This window comes from Sceloporus occidentalis, unplaced genomic scaffold, assembly GCF_023333645.1.
Source record: "Sceloporus occidentalis isolate IW3139 unplaced genomic scaffold, rSceOcc1.0.p SCAF_351, whole genome shotgun sequence".
In the NCBI taxonomy this organism is placed as follows: Eukaryota; Metazoa; Chordata; class Lepidosauria; order Squamata; family Phrynosomatidae; genus Sceloporus; species Sceloporus occidentalis.
In genome coordinates, this window is record NW_028317331.1 from 363,347 (window position 1) to 373,348 (window position 10,002).

Sequence of the window (10,002 nt, forward strand, 5' to 3'; positions counted from 1 at the left end):
CCCGTGGAAGGGGCAGTTAAGTTGGGTTTAGAGGGTAGATTTGCCCTTTATAGGAAGTTAACGTCGTTTAAATCCACATTCGCTTCACAGACGGTACGGGGCATCTGGAGAGAACCACCGGCCGAAGTCCCTAGGAAAGCCACCAGGTGGCGCCGGTGCGGCTCTGATAAAAGCGCCCCACACGGGGTTATTATTAGTGACAAACTATATCTTCCGGCTTTCAACAGCCTAATTGCCACACTTGGGGCATGTCCCCTCTTAAACTACCCTGAACCCAGCTGTGTGGGGCATCCGGGGGGCTATTCTTTCTGGAAAATGTTTCCGGAGAGGACGGTTCCCCTGACGCGCCGTGCCCGATGCCACATTAGGGACACCCCATGTTTGCCCCGTGGCCGGCGTCCCCAGTCTGGGGTAATTTACTCGAAATGTTTCAGCATTTAGAATAATTACCCTTTACTCAACCAATATAACCCTTTGTGTGCCAGGGGAGTGTAAGAAGGTGTTTGGGGCACATGAGGGGTGAGAGTGAAATGAGAGGGAATACCGGGGGGGGGTAAGAAAGATGCAGGAGGAAGATGAGCCCTGCACATTAATGATGAACAGACGTTGGGGGTCTGTTATTTGGGGTCCCCCTGCGGGGTCACTGGGCATGTGATATTTCATGGTATTTGGAGCCCGGGGCAGTTGTCCGTGGGATGCCGAATACTCCGCATGATCCCAGGAGGGTCCTTTGTCTCACCTGGACCGTCCCTCTTTGAAGTTTGGCTCCATTGTTCTTTTTTTAGTGCTCGGGGGGGTAAGAATCTATTTAATCTCCAATCCGCCACTCAGCGGCATCCCCACCGCGTGGTACACAGTGGCCCCGAGCCTTGGATTTCCTCCCAGGTTTCCGGTCGGACCGGTTTTCCCGGAGATCGGATTCCTGTTTGGATTGCGGCTTCAGAAATGGTAGCCCGGGGGCCGCTTCATCGTTTCTGTCTGAGAAACTTAACACCTGAAAGGAACAGCTGTCGGCCCCCGGCACTCACGCAGGAATTTGCTCCTGTCCGGGGTCTGTGGAGACTTGCCCCAGGAAGGTGGGGATCATTCCAAGCGCATTTCACAAACCTCCCAACGTCGGGGGGGGCAACTTAATTACCCCTCGTTAAATGCGCGCTTCCACACTTCAAAGGCCGTGAATATGGAATATCCAGAATTATGATGGGATCCAGACGGGGAGGATCCGGAATTAGCAATATCTCAATGGCTCCTTATCCCCCTCCGAGGATGGTCTGTCGGCTCCCCGCATTGTAACTGCCCCACACAGCCCCACAAGGTTTGCCCCATTAGTAACGTATTCCCTTTGGGGAGTGAGTTTGGGGTATCAGTTATGTGGGGGTTCTCAGGTGAAGATGCGCTGGGTGGGCTCCTATAGAATGACTTGGGCTCAGGGAGTCCCTATCGCCGATAATAACCCATGGAAGCTGTCAGGCGGGGGTAACAAAGCCATAACCGGGGCACCTGGGGCAAGGTTGAAGGTCCTGCCTTCCGCTTGTGGAAGCGGAAGAAAGGGGGGTGCAGGGGCACGGCTCACCTTGATGCCCCTCTTACATCATGGAAGGTACAGGCCTGGGGTATTTCCTCCGAGAAATAACACTAACATATACCAGAGGGCTGGAATTAAGATGCAAATCCCAAGACGGGGTTAAACACGCCTGTGGGGGCTGAAATGCGGAAAACTGTATAGTTAACCCTTTCAGCTACACGGAATCCAAATGGTCCTTGGATCATACATGTAGACAAGGGATTCCCCAGCGAGGTGGTAGCGTGTAGACAAGGGATTCCCCAGCGAGGTGGTAGCGTGTAGACAAGGGATGCCCCAGCGAGGTGGTAGCGTGTAGACAAGGGATGCCCCAGCGAGGTGGTAGCGTGTAGACAACGGATGCCCCAGCGGAATATTTGGGTGGATAAGAGAGTTTTTTCTCAAATTAAGAAAATGTCTATTGTGGAAAGTTGGGTTTTGGATAAAGACTCTTTATTTGAAGATCAGTCTTGAATTTGGCTTTTGATGTAAGTTGAGGCACAGAACCCAGCGAAAGCCCCCCGGAGGGGCAGAACGTGCATGGACTGTGCAAGTTACCCCGGCATGCCTCTTACCCCAAGAACTGACGGTTAACTCGTGGAAAGACAGATAAAGTGTATTTGCGAGCCGTACAGACCTGGAAGGCTGACGCCCCCCTTACTGCCCGTCCAGGGGCTTTAGGTTTCTCATATTGCCTCCACGAAAGTGTTTGTGTGTTTATTCACGTGTAACCAGAACTGCCATCCACGCGTCTCACCATCTGTGGTCGAGATCTTGTAAGCTAAAGAACCCCCACCAGCTGCCCCACACAGGGATACGCAGGTAGAGTGGGCAGAAGCGAACCAGCTGGCCATCTATTCTGCCCCATTTTTGGACCACTTTTCACTTTAGGAGAGCTTCATGCGCAACCCAAGCTTTCCAGTTACTGTGTTTGTATTGCTTCCACTGGAGGTCTATTTCAGGTATCTACTACCCCTTAGGTAGAAGGTCCTCATATTACCCCCCCCCCGTCTCCTGCCCTGATGCCCTCTAGTTCTGGGCTCCTCTCTCTTTTTTTTTTTTATTGTTAAAGACAATTTTCTTTTTGGACTTTTTTAATCCCGTGGCAGCAGAAACACATATGTTGGCGGACACATCCCCTCCCCCACTGCTGACACGATCTGTTTCATACATGTAACACGGAGCACTTTAACCCTCAGACACTAAAAGGGTTAATGCAACTCTGAGCCCCACTCAAATGTCTTGGAAAGAAATTACCCCAAAAAGCGATTTATTCCATTTATTTTATTAAAAAATAATCCAATTATATACAGTTATCACATCCGTTACACGCAGTTCCTTCGGGGGCCAATAAATATATTTACAAAGCGTGGAGTCCGGGGGGCCATTCCGGTTGGGATTTTTCGGGCTGGTTTCATGAGAGGAGGTTCCTGCTCCTGTTTTCAGGAGAAGACGGAGAGTCGGCCGCGGCTCGGATGAGAAGCCACCTGGAGCCGAGGGCTTTGGAAAAATGATCCTCCACGGAAACGCTGGGATTCTTGGCTGGAGCCGGTGGGGGGTAAACGTTGGGACGAGGGGAACAAGACATCAGGCTCCTCCGAAAATGCTCCTCCACATCAGGGGCTCGAGATAAGACTGCGCAAGAGAGAATCAGGAGCCGTGAGCCAGAGGAACCTCACAAGGGCCACAAATCTAACAATAAAACCCCGAAAGCCAAGCGCTCCCCGGCCCCTGACCGGCCCCCCTCCAGCAGCCCCTTCTCCCCGAACGGCAAACATTCCCAGATCTTAACACATTCTCACTTTCAAGGAGAAGCAGAAGGAAGCAGGCGGTATACATTCCCATCCAAACACGTAAAGAAACATTCCATCCAAACACGTAAAGAAACATTCCATCCAAACACGTAAACATGCATTCCATCCAGACACGTAAAGAAACATTCCATCCAAACACGTAAAGAAACATTCCATCCAGACACGTAAAGAAACATTCCATCCAGACACGTAAAGAAACATTCCATCCAAACACGTAAAGAAACATTCCATCCAAACACGTAAAGAAACATTCCATCCAGACACGTAAAGAAACATTCCATCCAAACACGTAAAGAAACATTCCATCCAAACACGTAAAGAAACATTCCATCCAAACACGTAAAGAAACATTCCATCCAAACACGTAAAGAAACATTCCATCCAGACACGTAAAGAAACATTCCATCCAAACGCGTAAAGAAACATTCCATCCAGACGCGTAAACATGCATTCTATCCAGACACGTAAAGAAACATTCCATCCAGACACGTAAAGAAACATTCCATCCAGACACGTAAAGAAACATTCCATCCAAACACGTAAAGAAACATTCCATCCAAACACGTAAAGAAACATTCCATCCAAACACGTAAAGAAACATTCCATCCAGACACGTAAAGAAACATTCCATCCAAACACGTAAAGAAACATTCCATCCAAACACGTAAAGAAACATTCTATCCAGACACGTAAAGAAACATTCCATCCAGACACGTAAAGAAACATTCCATCCAAACACGTAAAGAAACATTCCATCCAAACACGTAAAGAAACATTCCATCCAAACACGTAAAGAAACATTCTATCCAGACGCGTAAACATGCATTCTATCTCTGGCCCTAGCCGGTGGACGATAGGTTATTAAAGGACTCACCTTGTCTATCGCTCTCCCGTAGGGGGCTCGGGGGCTCGGCGGACAGTGCCGCTGCCGGTTTGGGTTTGGACACGCAGGTGATAACAGAGGGTCGGTTCTGAAAAAAAGAAGAGTTAGGGCCACAGGCAAAGAGTGAAGGGCCAACGGAGAGAAGGGATGCGGAGACACAGCGAGGTTCTGGGCATGGAAGTCGTCGGCTTTCACAGTCAGGACTCTACTCCGGCAGCCAGTGAAACGCGTCGGCGATCAGGAGCACGTGATCCGGTGACACATACCTGCTGGAGCAGGACTGCGGGGTCCACGGGCCTCTCCTTTCTCTTCACTAAAGCCAATGGCTGCTCGTCCTGGTTCTGATCCATCGTCTTCATCTCCAGGGGTCTCCTGTCAGGCATCAGCCTTCGGAGAACATGTTCCAGGTTGGTGTGAGGACCAGGCGCCGGTGGGAACGCTCTTCCTACGGACTGTAAACTCACTGGAGCCGGTGGAACCTTCCCCCTAGAAAGAGACGGGAAAAGCCGGTTATCCTCCAGCAGAAATGTGATTGGTGGAAGGCTGGTGGAGGTCCCCGCTCCCCCAGGGGTTACATTGGGCGCCCATATGCCGGGGGGGGGCAGTACCTGGGCTGGCTGCTGGCAGGGCACACTCTCTTCGGCAGCTGGCGCGGTTCCGGGCTGCACTTGCGCTTTATGGGGTAGACGGGGATGCCGCGGCTGGATAACGGTCGCAGACGGTCCGAGTCCTGAGAACTGTGCTGACCTGGAGCAAAACGGCAAGCGGGTGTGTTAATATTATTAATATTACTTATTATACCACTAATAATAATAATAATACCACTAATAATAATAATAATAATAATAATAATACCACTAATAATAATAATAATACCACTAATAATAATAAATAATTATACCACTAATAATAATAATAATACCACTAATAATAATAAAAAATACTACTAATAATAATGAATATAATAATAATAACAATAACAACAACAACAAAGGGAATTTGGTCTAGAAGAGGCTCAGCTAGCCCGAGAGCTTGCAATCTATCTCCAAACACCAGTTGAGTCAGTTGGTTCGCGGGCTGAAGAATAAAAGCTTTACACGGGGGAGAAGCACAGGGGCCCCGCATGGCACAGGGGCAGATATACACATATGCCGATATATAGTGTCTGTAGGCAGCAGGGGCTGGGGTAATATACGCTAAATATATTGGGAATGCCTATAGAACGACGGGATCCGTCTCCCCGGCACGGGGGCTGCGGAGGGCTATGGGGGGATGCGGGGGGCTATGGGGGGCCTACCTTCCAGGATGTAGACCTTGAATCCGCTGGAGATTCCCATTGTGTACTGGAGGCTGGACACGGCCATACTGGTGGGGAGAGCGAAGCACGGATATTCCTGACTGGGAGACACTCGGCAGCTTTATATCCCCCAGGACCCCGGAACAGCCAATCAGCAGCTTGCACCTAAGCCCAGCTCCCCCCCCCCTGCCTCCCTCCCTGCTCACCTTCAATCACAGGTACAAAGAGCTTCCCCCCCGCCTGCCCTCCCTGCGCCCGCTCCACGGGCCGCCCCCCCCCCCTGCTGCCCCTGTTAATGCCCCAGAACCTCCCCTGGCACAGCAATGTCTGCAGAGTGAGGCTGTTTAGGGGACCCCCTTACACTCTTTCCTTCTGGTCCTCCACAAACTCAATGCCCCCCCCCTCCCCGGTGGGTATTAAAGAGGGGTCACTGAGCCCAGCATACTTCCACTTCCAGAGGTTTAACCTCTTCTTTTCCAGAGCCCGGTACAAATGTTTAACCATTTCCCTGCCAAACAACCCTATGTAACGTACAGCTGCCAGAACTGGATTTAACCCCTTCCTTGCAATATCCCTGGTTTTAACCCCTGCCTTCACCAATTCATCACTTAACTCTTTCACTGCTATAGGTGGCACACGGGGGGCACGCACACACATACACGCACAGTAAAGGTGACAAGGCCCTGCAGGCCCAAACATGCAGCGGGGCAGGCGAGAGGTTCTCACGCCGAGTGCCATCGGTACACATAGCTGTCATTCCTGCGAGTATGCGCCGAGACACGTCTCAACAAAACACGCGTGTCCCCCAACAGTGACCGCGCGGGGCACATGGATCACAGCGAATCTCCAGCAATCGCATGTATGAGCATCCGTGACGGGCCCTACAAACACGTTAATGTCACGGATTTTACATGCTGTGCGCGGCTTCCAATGGCCCAAGACTTGGCACGCGATGGCCGGGCAGCGGGATTCTGGGGCCCCGGATGGCCGTTTGGGATTTGGACGCCATGGTTTGGGGTTACATCGGGGCGTCTCGGGGAGGAGGAATCAGTACGTCGTCCTCCTTTATCCAAGGATATCGGCTGAGATGGAATGGAAGAAAGCTTTACTTTATTGAGTGGGTGGTGGACCAGTGGAACAGCCTCCCAGCAGAAGTGGTAGAGGGTAATACAGTGAGGGGATTAAACATGCGCAGGACAGACATACGGCTCCTGAGTCTAAGACTAACGACTGATTAAGGTTTGAGTCGTTACAGCAGGAAACCCAAATTCTGATGTCCCCCATCCCCCCCCCCCAGGCAGAGGGAGAATAAAGGAGTCCGTGTCAGGAATCTGCCTCCAGCCGGGTATTTCCAGGAGGAGAATGAATGTCGCGGGCCGGCTGGGAGTTGCATGCTAATGAGGGTGCGTGTGCGGCACATTCCAGCCCCGTGGCTAAGCTTCTGCCCCATTGTTACGAGCTGCTATTTACTTATCTCCCCCCCTCCCCCCCCAGAGACACGAGGCCGGGCAGAACGCTGACACACCCCGCCTGAGCTCACCCTCGCCCGGGGCAAATCCCAGCACACTTCTGAGGGCGCGTCCCACCAGGCGGCTCGCTTACTGATCCCAGCCCTGAATGCCCCAAATTCACAGCGTGAGCAGCAGCGTCCGCACACGGGGGGTAAAAGGGGCATTTCACAACTATAATCACAACCGACATTACATCATCATCTAAAACATCAGAGGCTTAATAGAAGGATGTTTCCCTTCACTGAGAGGGTAGTAGTTGAGTGGAACAGCCTCCCAGCAGACGTGGTAGACGCTAATACAGTGAGGTGATTTAAACTAGATAGACTGACGGGGGCCGATCTGCCGGCAGCTTCTGGGTTTCTAATTCCGAGGGGAACCGCTGCTTGTAAATTAATTGAAGAGAAATGATTTCTCCTTTTTATCTGATTCCTGCCCCTTTTTGCCCCATTTGCCTAAGGATTAGAAACCCAGAACCCGTCCGCAGATCGGCCCCCGGCGGCCCCCGTCTAGTCGCCCGTTTCTCCTGCTGTAACGACTCAAACCTTAATCAGTCGTTGGTCTCGTCTTAGATTCAGGAGCCGGATGTCTATCCCATGCATGTTTAATACCCTCACTGTATTACCCTCTACCACTTCTGCTGGGAGGCTGTTCCACTTATTCTACTACTGGTGTGAGATTGGATTAGCTGGTCAGCTATTCACACCAGTTTTACGTGTCGAGCCATTTCGCTCGCCATTTAGTGAATAAGCCCCAATATTTCCGGGGCGTGTAGGCACCCCCGACACCAACGGGACGTGGCGCCGGCAGACAGACTCCTTACTCAGTGACGGGGAATTAACGCAGACTCCCATTTACACGCGTGGTGCATGAGACACGCAGCTCTTAACCCTTTAAATGCCAGAAGGGTGAGTAACATGAATGAGTTAGACAGTCAACATGCGAGAGGTAGGCTATATGTGCAGGTAGACTGTGAGGAGTAGGCTGCGTGCACAGGGTGGGCTGTGTGGTGTAGGTTGCATGCGTGGGGTAGACTGCATGCGCGGGGTAGACTGCATGCACGAGGTGGGCTGCATGCGCGAGGTGGGCTGCATGCACGGAGTAGACTGCATGCGTGGGGTGGGCTGCATGCACGGGGTAGACTGCATGGGGTGGGCTGCATGCGCGGGGTAGACTGCGTGGGTTGGGCTGCATGCGCGGGGTAGACTGCGTAGGATGGTCTGCATGCGCGGGGAGGGCTGCGCGGGATCAGGTGAGCCGGTGTTCAGACACGCCGCTGTAATTACCCCGTGACGGGCTCGGCTCGCTCCGCTGACTGACGGCTTGTGCCATCTGCCTCTGTTTGCTCTTCTGCAGGAATGTCGGCCCCCAGGCCTTCTGCCGCTCACCGGGGGGGGGGCTGGGGCAGGTAGGGCGGCAGGGTCAGGAGGCTTCCTGTGTGTCAGGTAAAGAGATGAACAAAGAGCCCGGGGGGGGGGGGATACTGCCCACTCAGGCAATGAATGGGTTAAGAGTCGTCTCGTCACTATTTGCCCCTGGGTTAAATCCCATCTGTATGAGTTTCAGAGGCTGCTCTGCCGCCTAGTGGAGACATTGAGTACTGAACGTGTAACTGACTGCACCCACAGGGGTGGGAGCCCCATAAACACTCAGGGGCATCTCGGATGCCTTATCAGACACCTTTATTCCACCCCAGTCAGCAAACGATTCTACCATCTCAGCCTTTCTGTCTGTATCCCGCACTCTCAGACTGTCTGTATCCCGCACTCTCTGTCTGCATCCCGCACTCTCTGTCTGTATCCAGCGCTCTCTGTCTGTATCCCGCGCTCTCTGTCTGTATCCCGCACTCTCTGTCTGTATCCCGCACACTCTGTCTGTATCCCACACTCTCTGTCTGCATCCCGCACTCTCAGACTGTCTGTATCCCGCACTCTCTGTCTGTATCCCGCACTCTCTGTCTGCATCCCGCACTCTCTGTCTGTATCCAGCGCTCTCTGTCTGTATCCCGCACTCTCTGTCTGTATCCCGCACTCTCTGTCTGTATCCCGCACTCTCTGTCTGCATCCCGCACTCTCAGGCTGTCTGTATCCCGCACTCTCTGTCTGCATCCCGCACTCTCTGTCTGTATCCAGCGCTCTCAGACTGTCTGTACCCCGCACTCTCTGTCTCTATCCCACACTCTCTGTCTGTATCCCGCACTCTCTGTCTGTATCCCGCACTCTCTGTCTGTATCCTGCACTCTCAGACTGTCTGTATCCCGCACTCTCTGTCTGTATCCCGCACTCTCAGACTGTCTGTATCCCGCACTCTCAGACTGTCTGTATCCCGCACTCTCTGTCTGTATCCCGCACTCTCAGACTGTCTGTATCCCGCACTCTCTGTCTGTATCCTGCACTCTCAGACTGTCTGTATCCCGCACTCTCTATCTGTATCCCGCACTCTCAGACTGTCTGTATCCCGCACTCTCAGGCTGTCTGTATCCCGCACTCTCTGTCTCTATCCCACACTCTCTGTCTGTATCCCACACTCTCTGTCTCTATCCCACACTCTCTGTCTGTATCCCGCGCTCTCTGTCTGTATCCCACACTTTCTGTCTGTATCCCGCGCTCTCTGTCTGTATCCCGCACTCTCAGACTGTCTGTATCCCACACTCTCTGTCTGCATCCCGCACTCTCAGACTGTCTGTATCCCGCACTCTCTGTCTGTATCCCGCACTCTCTGTCTGCATCCCGCACTCTCAGATTGTCTGTATCCCGCACTCTCAGACTGTCTGTATCCCGCACTCTCTGTCTCTATCCCACACTCTTTGTCTGTATCCCGCGCTCTCTGTCTGTATCCCGTGTTCTCTGTATCCCGCAGTCTATGTCTGTATCCAGCACTCTGTCTGTATCCCGCGCTCTCAGACTGTTTGTATCCCGCGCTCTCAGCCTGTCTTTATT